Source organism: Rattus rattus, chromosome Y (genome assembly GCF_011064425.1).
Source record: "Rattus rattus isolate New Zealand chromosome Y, Rrattus_CSIRO_v1, whole genome shotgun sequence".
Classification (NCBI taxonomy): Eukaryota; Metazoa; Chordata; class Mammalia; order Rodentia; family Muridae; genus Rattus; species Rattus rattus.
Window position 1 is genome coordinate 1,431,720 of NC_046173.1, and position 13,865 is coordinate 1,445,584.

Sequence of the window (13,865 nt, forward strand, 5' to 3'; positions counted from 1 at the left end):
CTCCAAAGGCACTATCTTGCATGCTTATGGAATGCTTACATGCAAGAAGGTTAAGGGGAAGCTAGGAATGATAGGTGTTTTGTTACTGGTGTGGTTTGTTTAGACTGTGACAGGAATCTCTTTCTTGCTGCTGTGGTGAAGAGAAGCTGTTAAAGCTGTTGACAATCATGCCAAGTTTAATGGTAGATGAAGAGGACTGTCTTGGGGTTGTCTGCAAAGGGAGATTTCTGAATTCTCTAGCTATAAAGGTCATTAGTGGCTAAGGGTCATTATTGGTGAGCTTGATTTCCTTGATAATTAGCAGTCGGTGGACAGACTCAGGTTCAGGAAGCGGTCCCTGGTGGCATGATGTCCTTGCAGCAGGTTGTCCCTCCACTGCATGAGGTAGAGTTACCTGTGGCAGAGATGCTTTTGGCTATTGATGTTACATCTGAGTTGAATAAGGTGAGGATGGTAGATAAAATCCTCCACTCTTTCTCCTTGGAAGGCTGGTTAGAAGGAAGATGCAGAAGGAATTGCATGGTCTAGTGTCTTCCCCTTTGTATCTTTGAGTCTTTTAATAGCCAAAGCAAAAATTTCTGCCTGCTGTCTGGGGAGAAGTTTAGCTGTATCCCTTGGTACCTCAAGCATTTACTCTGAAAGATTTAGTGTTCAAAGCAGGCCTGAGCTACCCGATACTGCAGCTAAAATTAAAGGAATACAACCACGGTTCAATTTTTTTGGTTTTGAGAACTTAGACCATGATTAAGTGGGATGATGGGGGGAATTTTTATTGGGCCCCTATCAGTGAAATTATTTTAACAGGGCAAACAAAGGAGTCTAGAGAAAAAGATTGCAAAGAAGGTTTTCAATAAAAAAGAACAAAATTCAGTGGTTCAAATACAATCAGATAGCACAGTAATTCCGACCATAAATGATGCCTACTCGAGATGTGGCAGTATTATTCCATGTCCCTCCAGGCAGCTTCAAGAAACCAAAGTCACTGGGTTCTGAGTGCAGTGTGGTGGCAAAGCTGAAACTTAAAGGAATTGATGGAAGGACACCACCAGGAGTGGAGCCTGTGAATTAGTTCAACTCATTATGGGAAGCCTCACCTGGCCTTTACACAGACAGGATTGACTTGTTGATAGCTTTTCTTGATTTTGTGGTTGGTGCACTGCCATTCTTAGTTGGTGGAGTGATTTGTCTTGTTAATTCTTATAATAAACAAGACTCTGGCATGCTAACTAGTTATATGATGCCGTAGTGTTCAATGTCCCTTGGGGAAAGGTGGAAAATCACCTCAAAGTGCAAAGCCTACCTGCTTCCAAGATCCAATTACAATCTTTTAAGCTGAGGCAGTTTTAATATATGTTTAGGAACTGGAAGTATGGCAGATGTTGGCACCAGAATTGCCCTCCAGTGGATTCTATTTAAAAGATTTAAATTACAATAACATTCAAACTATAGGGCCCCAGAAAATATCCTATATTCACAGAACCCTGAAACTATCCTATATTGATACCTTTTGTCAGTTACCCCACTATGTCTTGGTCTTGAGTAGGTAATTTGGATGCCTGCTGTCTTCCTTGCATTTGGGAGAACTTTCTCAGGTTTCTTCTTTCCAACTGACCCCCAATTGCCCATCTTGTGTGGTCACCATGTTAGGCATAGTAAATACTATCAAAATAAGGCAGATGTTTGAAATTCTGTTCACTGGAATGGGGGATTGTGACCAGCTACAGGTTATCCAGACTTACAAAAGCGATGAGCCCTTCTCAATTGCTCAGAGCCAGGAGAGTGCTAACTACTTGTTTTTGATCTTATAAATGCAGGCATCCACTATGGGGGTTGGGGATGGGTCAGCAGCTTTGGCATGTATTAGATCTGGAATTGCTGGAATTATCAAAGTAAGGAGAGAAGCATGCAACCAAAGGAACCAAAACTCATTTAATGAGACATTAGCAGTTACAATATACCAGCAGTGTGAACTTACAAATGCATGGCTTAGTCTTAGAGAAAAACATGTGATACTGGAAGCATCAATTAGGTGGGAGTGCGAGTGAAGCAAAGATTGTAAAGGTGGGAACATGGGTATGGATGGACTGGGCAAGGATGGCCTGAAAAGAGAAGAAGGGCAACAAACTCCTGAAAGTGTGGCCTCTGTCTGCACATGAAAACAAGTCTTTGTGCATTCCCTCCTCCATCCCAAAGACTGCCTTGTCTTCATAGTAGCACTAATAGAGCCAGAACATCATCCAAATTGGCAGCAGAGCAAGGGATCCTGCAGAGGAATAGAGGTGAATTATGGATGTCCATCTAAACAGATAATTACCCACCACCACTGGAGTGGAGGCACTCTATTCATGGGAGGTGGCAGAGGTGGAACCAGGAAGGAAAACCAATAGAACTTGACTAAACCCAAAGTGCTGCACTGAGACTGACATGCTCCACTGGGCCTATGAACTGGGCATGCAACAACACCCGGGTGTGGTGGAACTCACATATGTGCAGGTCTGAGGTCCTGAGTAGAGGCACGGAAATTATTAAACAGTGCCCAGCTTGTGTCACACTGTTGTCTAGCTCTCACTTGGGAGTCAACCCGAGGGGCCTGATCCCAAAGGAGTTCTGACAGATGGATGTCACCCATGTACATGAATTTGACAATCTTAAATATCTTCATGTGGTAATAGACACCTTTAGTGGTTTTATTTTTGCCAGCCTATACACTGGAGAAACCTGAAAAGGTGTTATTGCCCATGTTCTAACTTGCCTTTCAGTAATGGGTAAGCATAAAGTAATTAAGACTATGATCTTGGTTAACAGGAAAAAGTTTTCAAGAGTTCAGCCATCGGCTGCAGATTAAACATTCTACTGGCATCACTTACAATCCTCAAGGTCAGGGCATTGTTGAACATGCTCATCGAACTCTCAAAAACACTCTCCTCAAGTTTTCAAGGGGTGATCTATACCCCATGAAAGGATCCCCATAGATATTCTTATTTATTGCTTGTTCTTAATTTCTTAAATTTTGATGCTTATGGCAAATCTGCTGCTGACTGCCTCAGGAACCCAGAAACAAATGAAATTTATCCACAGCCATGTGGAAGGATCCTCTTATCTTTAAATGGAATGGCTCTGACCCAGTTCTTATTTTTGGCTGAGGATCATTGTGCCTGTATAGTACCTAAACAGGGGCAGCTCGATGCTCCTAAGGAATCTCATCCCCCTAGAACAACTATTTGAGGACACCTGAATTGTCAAGATACTGAGAACTGGGCATAATCCTGTGAGATTTAAGAAGATACATACAGACTCAAGTCACTCATGTTGAGAAAAAGTAAATGCTACAGCCTTTATTGTGTTCACAGTATGTATACCCCAACCACTGAGTGGAAGCACAATGGAGAAATGAGTTTACATTCTCAGCAGGGAAACAGAAACTGAAACTAGTAAAGATCTAGTGTTCAGGTGTCAGTTACCTGCTAGAGAGAACAGGAAGTCCAGGATGTTCCTTCAACAAAACAAAGGCTTTCCCATACATCAGCAGGGCTCAGCAGGTGGCAGGCACTGATAGAAACCAGGAATGTCAGACAACTACTCAGGATTGATATTCCAGGGGGAAAGATCTCCCTGAGATAAACTCTTTTTTTGTTTTTCTTTCACAGCAGAAAATAAAAAATGAAGGTGCTGTTCATTGCTGCTGATAGTAAGAAGAATTGATGTGAGCCTTGATCAGCCCATTGATTCAAAATAGCTCTTGGCTGCCCTGTACTGTAAACCCTGTGATTGCAAATGAGGTACACAGCTCATCCCTGTATCACCCTATACCTCCTCCTATTATAACAGACACAAGGCGACTTTTTTAATTGTTATAATTCTCTCAGTGGAGGAGTAGATCAAAAATAGATTTGTGTGAATAAACCCAAACATCTACCTTTCCTGCCTGATGGGCAATGTCCCAATAATTCCTGCTCTGCTGACCAGATGCATTCCAGTTGTTATTCTGCCTTTACGATATGCCTTAAAGATAATCAGCCTTTTTTTTTTATATATATATATAGCTATCTCCTTTAGAAAACAACAAAATTCATGGAAGGAGACTGGTCTTCTAATACCTAGATGATTGGCCCCAATTCCTATGATTCAAAATATGCCACAGCTGCTTTCTCTGTACCTCTGGAAAATCTAGCTTGCTGTCCACAATTTGCTCCTATTCATAAATCGCCAGATCATGGAGATTCTTGTTGCTCCTCATGCCGCCTTAAATGTTACCAATCCTTCTCTGGCCTGTGATTGCTGGCTGTGTCTTGCATTGGTCCCTTGTGATACCCTTGCTTAATAACCTCCCGATCTTTCTGACCATTTGGGTTTTAAGCAGGAATTGTCAGAAAAGTTCTCACAGGGAAAACTGACTTGTGGTGACCAGAGAAACTAAGCTGCCACAGAATTAGCAAGTATATTTCTGGAAGCTGTCTTTGGAACTAATGGGGTAGAGAGCTTGACAGATTGTTATATTTTTAAATAAAATCAAATATTTTGCTAAGTTAATGGTATCCAGAATTTATAAATGTGTTTAATTGGCCTTATCGGGCTCATTGTTTTTGTTTTGTTTTTTTTTTTCTTTTTTTTTTTTTTTTTTTTTCCCGGAGCTGGGGACCGAACCTAGGCAGGCTCATTGTTTAATGCTATTGTTTAGCTTATTTTTTTTAAATTGTTTAAACATCATAATGCATGTGACTTTTTGAGTCACCTCTGGGAGAGAAGGCAAACTAAAGCTTTTCTATTTCGAGACTAAGGGACAGAGTATTTTGGGAGAAAGATTTGTGTGTGTGTGTGTGTGTGTGTGTGTGTGTGTGTGTGTGCTTAAAAAAAGAATAAAAGTGTAATTAGATTCTGAAACCTCACAGAGAAATACTGATAGGGTTTGAGAGACAGAGACCACATGGAAAATTAGATTGAAGAGAATCAAACAAAAGATATCTCTATTCTGAACTTTTTGCCTTGAGAATTATATTTTTCAGGATGTGCCTACTTAAATTCCTAATGTCAAGAACTTTCAGCTTTTTCCACCCAAGATGCACATTCAGCTACAATATTTGCTTCATTCTTCCTTTCCCCTACCAACAAGGATATTGCAATACAGGTTGAAGAAGTTATAGAAGAGTCATCACCCCAATTCCCTGGAATTTTGGGGGAGTGAAAGTGTTTTTTCTAATTTTGTTTTTATGAGGAATTTAGAAATGGTTGTAGTTTGACAGGGAGGAATTACCTGGATTGAGTTTTACAATATGTGCCCATTTGGTAACTAAGCTAAAGTCATATATTTGCCTTTTTATAGAATTTATTTGTTAAAAAAAGGAAAACGAAAAGTTTAAAAGTACAAGGTTTAGAGCCAGTTCTTCTATTGATGCCATTACAAGCTTGTGAGCTTTATTAGACACCAGATCGACTCCCTAGCATCCATATCCCTAAAAATTCATTATCAGAGACTTGATTTGACTGACAGATGCCTGAATGAGCCCTATGATGATCTGGCTCCTTTGGGAACAGCATAAAAACTCAGAGTTCAACTCGCCTTTATTGGCATGAGCACCTGCAAGCAATGTGAGATGCGATACTGCAAGTGGAGGACAGTGTTTTCTGTTTCTGAGTCCCATGAGAATTAAACCTGAATGCGTAGATGTTGGCATTAATATTTTCCTTGGTTTGAACTTCACAAACAATGCTTCTGTAGAGATCATAAAAATTCCTCTCCTCTCAAAAAAGACACTGATGCTGCACAAAGTGCTGAGAGGATCATGTTAATGCTTCTCCACTCTGGTGATGCCCATTTATCCTCACAGTGCAATCATCTCTGGCTGCTTGTTGGCCTCATTAAAAAGAGTTAAAAAGGAGGAAATGCTGGGAGCCTAGCACACTCAGTCTTTGGAATTCTTTTCAGGAATTCTCTGCTCATTATATGGCCCCTATCTCCAGGAAAACTAAGCCAGTTTCAGCCTTCAGCCTAGGAACACCAAGCCATTTGTCTGTTGTCATCAGTGTATAACTGCAATTTATCTCATTTAGGGCTATAGAGGGGATGGACTCAATGATAGGTGGGGCCCAGGATCCTGGGTGACCTTCCCACTTGCTTGTCTTTATAAGTCGCTGTTTTTTAAAATAAAGTTTGAGAGCTTTATCATAACATAGACTTGTTCTCCTTCTTTGCGCCTCCTGTCCCCCATTCTTTTGCCCCCTCCCAGGTCTACTCTGAACACCCACTGGCTGAAACAGAGTTCCAGGAATACTTGCTTGGCTCCTTATCTAATTCCAGCACAGTATTTGCTAAAAACAAAATCCCAAGCCAATTAAACAACAGCCACCAGCTACAAGCAAAATGACAACCATTATCTTCAGTAACAAGGCTAATTACCATTACTTAGTGTGGTTCCAAATAGTTGGCCAAATAGACCACCAGCACTATCTTCAAGAATCACTATACTTTAACTACAGTTGGTGCCAAAAGAATGTTTGAGTTTTCCTAATACAAGGGGCCATTTTATAACCATTGTAACTTTGAATTTTTTTTTTTGCAAGTACACATTGGTACCAAGATCACTTGCTTCACATAGTACTTCTACTGACAGTAAAAGTTAAAAGCAACACCAGGTTTCAGTATACTTTTCATTCCTCCCATTATCTCTGATTTGATAAATGTAGAATATTTATTGCAAACATAATGCAAAAAAAAATGTTGAAACCAGTTATTATAACTTTGAAATTAGATCAACCTTTATCCACCATCCAAGGTCAAGATAAAAAGGCAGACCTAGGGTTGGGGATTTAGCTCAGTGGTAGAGCGCTTGCCTAGGAAGCACAAGGCCCTGGGTTCGGTCCCTAGCTCTGAAAAAAAGAACCAAAAAAAAAAAAAAAAAAGCAGACCTAAACTTATTCCAGGTACTGACCATATTGCTTCTATAATTCTCATTTTCACAAAATTCACCAACTTTCAGTCCTTGCCTCCACTAATTCACAGTCCAGAACTGACTCAATGCGGGGGGGAACCTGTCCCTTCAATGTCAAGCTCATTGAGGACAGCAGCCACCTCCTGAGTCAGCCTACAGTATTTTCATTTTTCGCTTTTCAGAACAGGTACTGAAGGGAGAGCACTACTTTCTCCACTTCCCTCCTTTTTGTAGAACTCCTTTCTTCTTGCCACCTAAAGTAGGCAGCCTGGAATGCGTTTTGCCTCCCAAGTGTCCTTTCTTTTTCTCTCACTGACTCAGTGGACTGCCCTTTCTGTTGCTAGAATTTGCTTGTGGGCCCCCTTTTTTCTTGCCTTTCTGGCTCCTTTTCACGTCTTGGCAGCCTCCTCTTGGTCCTCTTCCCTAATATGCTTGTTGGTGGCCTTCGACAAATGCAGCTGGAGTTTTTTGTTTTCCATGACTTGAGGTAACTTCAATTGGTTCTTTTTCTGTGCTGCAAAGTCCCCAAATATGGACTGAAACCTCTTCTTTTCCTTCTCCTTCTCCTTCTCCTTCTTCTCCTCCTTCTCGTTCTCCTCCTCCTTCTCCTTTTCTCCTTCTCCTTCTCCTTCCTTCTCCTTCTCCTTCTCCTTCTCCTTCTCCTTCTCCTTCTCCTTCTCCTTCTCCTTCTCCTTCTCCTTCTCCTTCTCCTTCTTCTTCGTCTTCATCTTCGTCTTCTTCTTCTTCCTGGAGCCCTGGGGCTCTATCTCCTTGGGGAGGCACTCCTGGAAGCATCCCACAGAATCAGGAGAAACCTTGGACACTTGTATGGTGTCCCTTAGTGTGCAGGCTAGCTGGGCAGGGCATCTGTTGGCACAGGCCAGGTTCCACAGACAGTAAAGCTAGTTCTTGGCCATGCATTCTTTCTTGGCTTGAACCTCTTGGAGATCAGATATTCCATGGGGTCAGCTTTCCCAGGCCTGTTGATCAGCCACTTCTTATTGTCATCCTATGCATGCTAATAGACACAGGATGTCACCACCGGTCACTCACCTCATGCCACAAGAAGTTGGTTCTCTTCTTTGAACAGATGCCATATGAGGCACATGAACCTGTGCCAGTGTGAGAGTGGTCTTAGCAGGGATAGAGGCTTCTCCTGGTGTGAGCATGTGGCAGTTTCTGCAATTGACTCCTCCAGGTGCTTGGTTAGCAGCTGCCATAGCTAGTTGATGAAAATTCCCTGTTCTGCACCATGGCAGTAAGCTTATCTTCCAGCGAGGGCCCAGACTGGCTAAAGCACAAACGGGGCTTGTTGTCCAAAGCCAGTAGGTTGTGTAGGTCAAACTCCACCTCTAGCTCCTTGTGCACCATGATGCACTGCAGGTTCTCTGCTTCCTCCTGATATACCTTTGCCATCAGCTCCTCAACAATTTGTCTCTCCATCACTCACCCTTGAGGTTCTATTTCCTCAACTTTGGGGACTTTAACTTTAAGAAGAGATAGAAAGGGTACTGGAGAGATGGTTTAGTGTTTAAGAGCACTGAATGCTCTTCTAAAGGTCCTGAGTTCAAATACCAGGAACCACATGGTGGCTCACAACTATCTGTAATTGAATCTGATGCCCTCTTCTGATATGTCTGAAGATAGCAACAGTGTACTCACATAAATAATATTAAATAAATATTTTTAAAAGCAGAGTGGGCAGAAAATTTACAATTTGATGTTTGGCCTATACCTGAGCACCTATGTTGCCAGGACAAGATAGCTTTCATTGCACAAAATTGGTTTGTAAGACAGATATTTCATAAAAACACATGGATGAGGATGTTGAAACCATGCCACTTATGAAGGCAAACTCAATGAACAATATACTCCACATTGCATACTTGTAAAGGTGTAGGAAAAGGATATTTGTTTCTGGAAAACAGCAAAAAAACTGTGGAATTGGACTGTATGTCACATGAATGCACTCTTGTTTATACATTTTTTCAGGGAGAAGAATCTCCCTCATTCAAGATCTTTAGTTCTTTGGAAGTTCGCAAATGTTTTTTGAAACATATAAAGACCTTAACCTAATATCCCCATCCTCAGCAACTGAATTATAATGAAGTAGTGATAACTCTCTAACTCTGGAAGGAGAGTTATATTCCATGGGTCAAAAGTGAGTCTCTGGAAAAGGCACTCCAGAAACTGCTCAGTCTGGATAGAGGTAGTTAGCAAATAGGCTATGGAATTTCCCAGTGACATCAGCAGGAGTTTCTCCCTGGGAAATTCTCTTGTATCCAGGAGAACCCTAGAATCTTCTGTGATGTCACCAGTGCTTTGGTGACACCAACTGCCTGTGTGCCATTTCTTCAAAGCCTAATGCATTCAGGAGCAGGCATGTTCTTCAGGCTGCTCAGTCTATTTCAGAGGAAGAATCATGTACATGAAGAGACCAGACCAAGGCAGAATGAGGCAAGCCTTCTATGATGTTTGAGAACAAGATGAAAGAAATGGTCCTGGGAAGGCCCAGTGAAACTTGGACCAGGGTAGGGGAGCTTACTGGATGAGGTTGGCTTGAGCTAGTTCATCCAGGAGTAGGACTTATGATTTGGAGTATCATTATTCCTAAACAGCCCACCCAGATTCAATAATTTCTGATCATTAGTTTGACAGAGAGCCAAGAATTGATATATGACAAGCAACTTTCCATGGAGCTTATTAATGTTATGGGGAGTCAAAGAATACTATGATGAGCCTCTGTAAAATAACAAAGTGTCTTTCTCAAGATAGGCTGTTGAAGCATTTAATTTTCAGCAGTGTCCTGTAGGTTAAATGCAGAATTTATGCCAAGAGGGATACGCTCCTGGTCATATATCAAGGAATCAGTTTCTTCATTCTTGAACACATATGATCAGGGATTTAAATGTTAAGCATTTTGAACTCAAGGACATACGTGCCTCACATTAGACATTAGGCGAGAATGTCCTCCGATTCTTCTTCTTTAGGCCAGCTCTTGCATTTCAGTGCCAGTGAAATGGCATTAGGAAGTGTGGTATATGTCTATGATGGCTATGATGGTGGGAATCAGGGTCATAGCTGAGTTCAGCTTAAAGATAGCATTCTTGCTCCTTCTGGGATTCATTTTATCTCTAGAAATCTTCATCCTCAGACTTCTGTTTTATATCAAGCATAGATTTTGCTGGCACTTAGTCTTTATACATGCCAGTTTACTTGTGTTTATTTATCTACAGTGTTTGGTCAAAAGGCATCACCCCAACCCTCCACATCCCTTGATGAGGCCAGAATGAAGCATTTGGAGAATCTGAAAATTGATCTACACAAGATGCAAAATGAGAGAGAAGAACTTCGGGGAATTCTTTCTATTTACCCCAGAAAGGACTTAAATGACAGGTAGTCACAATGGAAGTTCTTTGTTGATGGTGTTGACATGTCTGTATCACCTACATTTCCTCACATCATAGTAAGGTACAATTCAAGTGTGTCCTCATGGTCAAAATTATTTTCCTGATTGCATCTTAAACAGAGAATATGAAATTCAGATAGTAGTGATACAGGAGCACAGGCTATTTTGATTCCTCAAAAAATAAACCATTACCTGTGACCTGAATAACAGTCTGCGAAAAAGCGTAGTAATGTGTGATCTCCCATTGTTTCTTTTAAGAAGCATGGAGCGATGATGGCTTATGGAAATTTCTAGGTGCTTTGTTTATGACCAATCTTGTAATGGAAATGGAGTTGCATTGAGTTCAATTTGTCTTGTGAACAGCTGGAGGGGTCTAATTTACTTGCTGCCTCTCAGTGTCTGACTTTAGCGGCAAGAGCAAGGTATCATTGGGTTTCTCTGATTTGTTCATTGGAATTTGAGATAATACTAAATCATTGTATTTCTTCAGTATTCTAATTATTTTTGAGAGAGAGAGATTGTGTGTGTGTGTGTGCATGTGCATATGTGTATGTGTGTGTGTGTGTGAGTGTGTGAGTGTGTGTGTGTGTGTGTGAGTGTGTGAGTGTGTGTGTGGTGTGTGTGTGTGTGTGTGTGTGTGTGTGTGTGTGTATCTCATAATATCTGGGGATCCCATGATCTTGATTTAGCCTGGGAATTATCCTGACTCAATTTCCATCACATGATAGTGATCAGGCTGAGAGCCCCACTTTGTGCAGTACAATATTTGACATCTGCTCTCCTTGAAGGCACTTTGGAATCTTCTGGTGTGCATTATAAATTCTTTTCTGTGTAAATACTGATTATTTTCCTTTGACTCTCCGTTTACCATTAAATTCTAGGATTGAGAATTCTTACCTAAGAACAGGATTATAGTCTTCAGAGGTTCAAGTTGGATCCTGGTGTGTGCTACAGTTTTCTGGAATGTTCTTGGTGAACAATTACTTCAAGCCACCTCAGGTAGCTCAAGCTGTTCAGCTCCCTCCTTTTGTTGGGTGATTGTGTGTCACTGGGTCCATAATAACCTTAATAAGTGCCAAAATGACCAAGTACCAAAGAGCAAGGGTGTGGTATATCCTAAGCTACAGTAGTTCAGGATTCAGTCTGAATTCTTGTAACTCTTGAATCCTTAGTTCAAAAGATATTTGAACCTTGATCCATGCCGTTTGCTAGGATCAACTTTGAATTGGAGATACTCATGATGCAATACCAGCATGTCATGACAGACCTGCATAAAATGAGACAGCATATCAAGGAATCCTTCTCCAAGTACAATCAACTCATGAAACAAAATCAATCATACTGGTGAGGGACCTATAGGGTTGTGACCCCAGAACTAGGCACATAATTTGTCATCCTATTCTTGTCTTAGCAGTAAAGTGAGGATCACATTCTATAGTGTTTGATATGTACAAGGAAGTCTGCCTTTAAGGAAGGCTCTTGGGAATTTTACCTCTGCCTTTAAGGAAGGCTCTTGGGAATTTTACCTCTTTTACTTAGTTTGACCAAATGTAAAGAGGCTTTGTATCTTTCCATTTATTGCATTTTCCAACTAAGGATTTTGTGGATAGAAAAGATCTGCACCATGATGGAACGATCAACCATTCTTGATTCTCTGGGGTTCTGATACTATATATATATATATATATATATATATATATATATATATATATATATTCCCAATCAGAATCCAATTTCCTCCCACTTCTCCTTTTGGGGCTCTGATCTGCAGACAAGACCAGATTATAGTCTAAATCTATGGTAGCCATGGTCACAGGTCAAATCAAGAAAATAACAATATTCCAGAAGACTCAGCAAAATTCTCAAAAATCTGATGCGAAGTACTCAAGTTTGTCCCAGAAGAATGCATAATCTCTATGTGTGTTAATATGTCCATTTTATTAAAAAGTCACTTGCAGGCAGGCAAACACCTTCTGAGAGAGGAAAGCAGAGCCAACATATGTGAAATTTTTATGTGTCTCATGGAAACCATATATGAAAATGTAAGATGCATGTAATAAGCAGCATCAGGTAGGATGAATGAAGCATCAAGGGCATGTTATCCTGATCTAACTATATGCCAATTCATAATAATTTAATCATTCTCTAATTTGTCTACATACTTTCCTAGGTCACATCCATTTGTTCATTTATTTGACAGTTTACAAAATTTCTATAGTGTTAGCCTCATTCAAGAAGCAGGAGGATTGGCATCCAAATACTACTGCTCACTTAGAAACTGCATTTCCTTATGGGGGATTTGTTGATCATACATTGTACACATACAAGCTATTTTTGTAGAGGGATGCTGTGTGGTAGCCTCCTTTGTAGAGCACAGAACTCACTAGGGCTCAATAAAATTGACAAAAGAATTGTCACCTTGGAGGGGTCTTTGGTCCCTTTTGGGCCTATTTCCTGTACATTGTGATATGGTGCCTTTGGCTTGCCCAAATAATGGTTCATAGTGATTGAGGTTGAGAAGGATTTTATCAATCTTATTTTATGTCAGTTTTGTAGAGTTCTTTCCTATTTCTTATACTTTGGAGCTAACTGGATGGACAGGGATGTAGGAAAGGCTTTTCCCAGTGCTATCCTTTGTGAGAGATATGTGAGAATTTGAAGGAATATTTTGTCCAACACCTCAACCTAGTGTGTCCCAGAAGTGTCTTCCCTATACAGTTTTATTTTATAAGGTATGGATAGCATTGTCTAAACTCTAACATTAAACATTCCTTTTGCCTAATTAACAATTCCTGCATAGTCAAGATACTGAGAACCCTGTGCAGGCCTGTGAGATTTAAAAAGAAACACGCAGACTCATGTCATTCATGTTTCAAGAAATGAATGTCAAAGACTTTACTGGGTACACATAATACATACCGCAGCCACTGAGTGGAAGCACAAGGGAGAAACACATTTACATTCTCATCAGGGAAACTAAAACTGGGCTGAGATCAAAAGATCTCGGGCCCAAAAGTTAGCTCACATGTGGTAGACAGAAAGGCCAGAATGTTCTTTCAGGGGAACACAGGATTTCACTTACATCACCAAGGTTCAGCCGGGGGCAAACTCTGACAGTTTAGTAGGAATCAACAAGAATAGTGGTCCTGAGCACCCCGCAAGCGAACTTGAGCCTCGGGACCACAGGTAAGACCAACTTTTCTGCTGCAAGAAAGCGGCCTGGTAATCTCGGGACACACGGAGGCAGAATTCCTCTAGGACCGGGCACGTCCTGTGTTTACCGGAAGTCCCACACCCGCGGATCCCGGCCCGCAGCAGCTCTCTGCTCCCAAAACCCGTGGGAGAGAGACCTCACCGCCTGGTCAGGTGGGCACTCCTGAGGCTGCAGAGCGGAAGAGACCACCAACACTGCCCACCCCTGCCCACATCCCTGGCCCAAGAGGAAACTGTATAAAGCCTCTGGGCTCCCGTGAGGAAGGCCCAGGGCCTTGGACCCCTGCCTGAAACACCGCCCGGAACCTGAAGAAACA

General features: G+C 41.3%; 1 pseudogene; it reads right to left on the reverse strand.

The window, feature by feature from the left end:
• Positions 1-7,130: 7,130 nt before the first annotated feature.
• Positions 7,131-8,369, reverse strand: LOC116889626 (annotated as a pseudogene).
• Between the last annotated feature and the right edge of the window lie 5,496 nt (positions 8,370-13,865).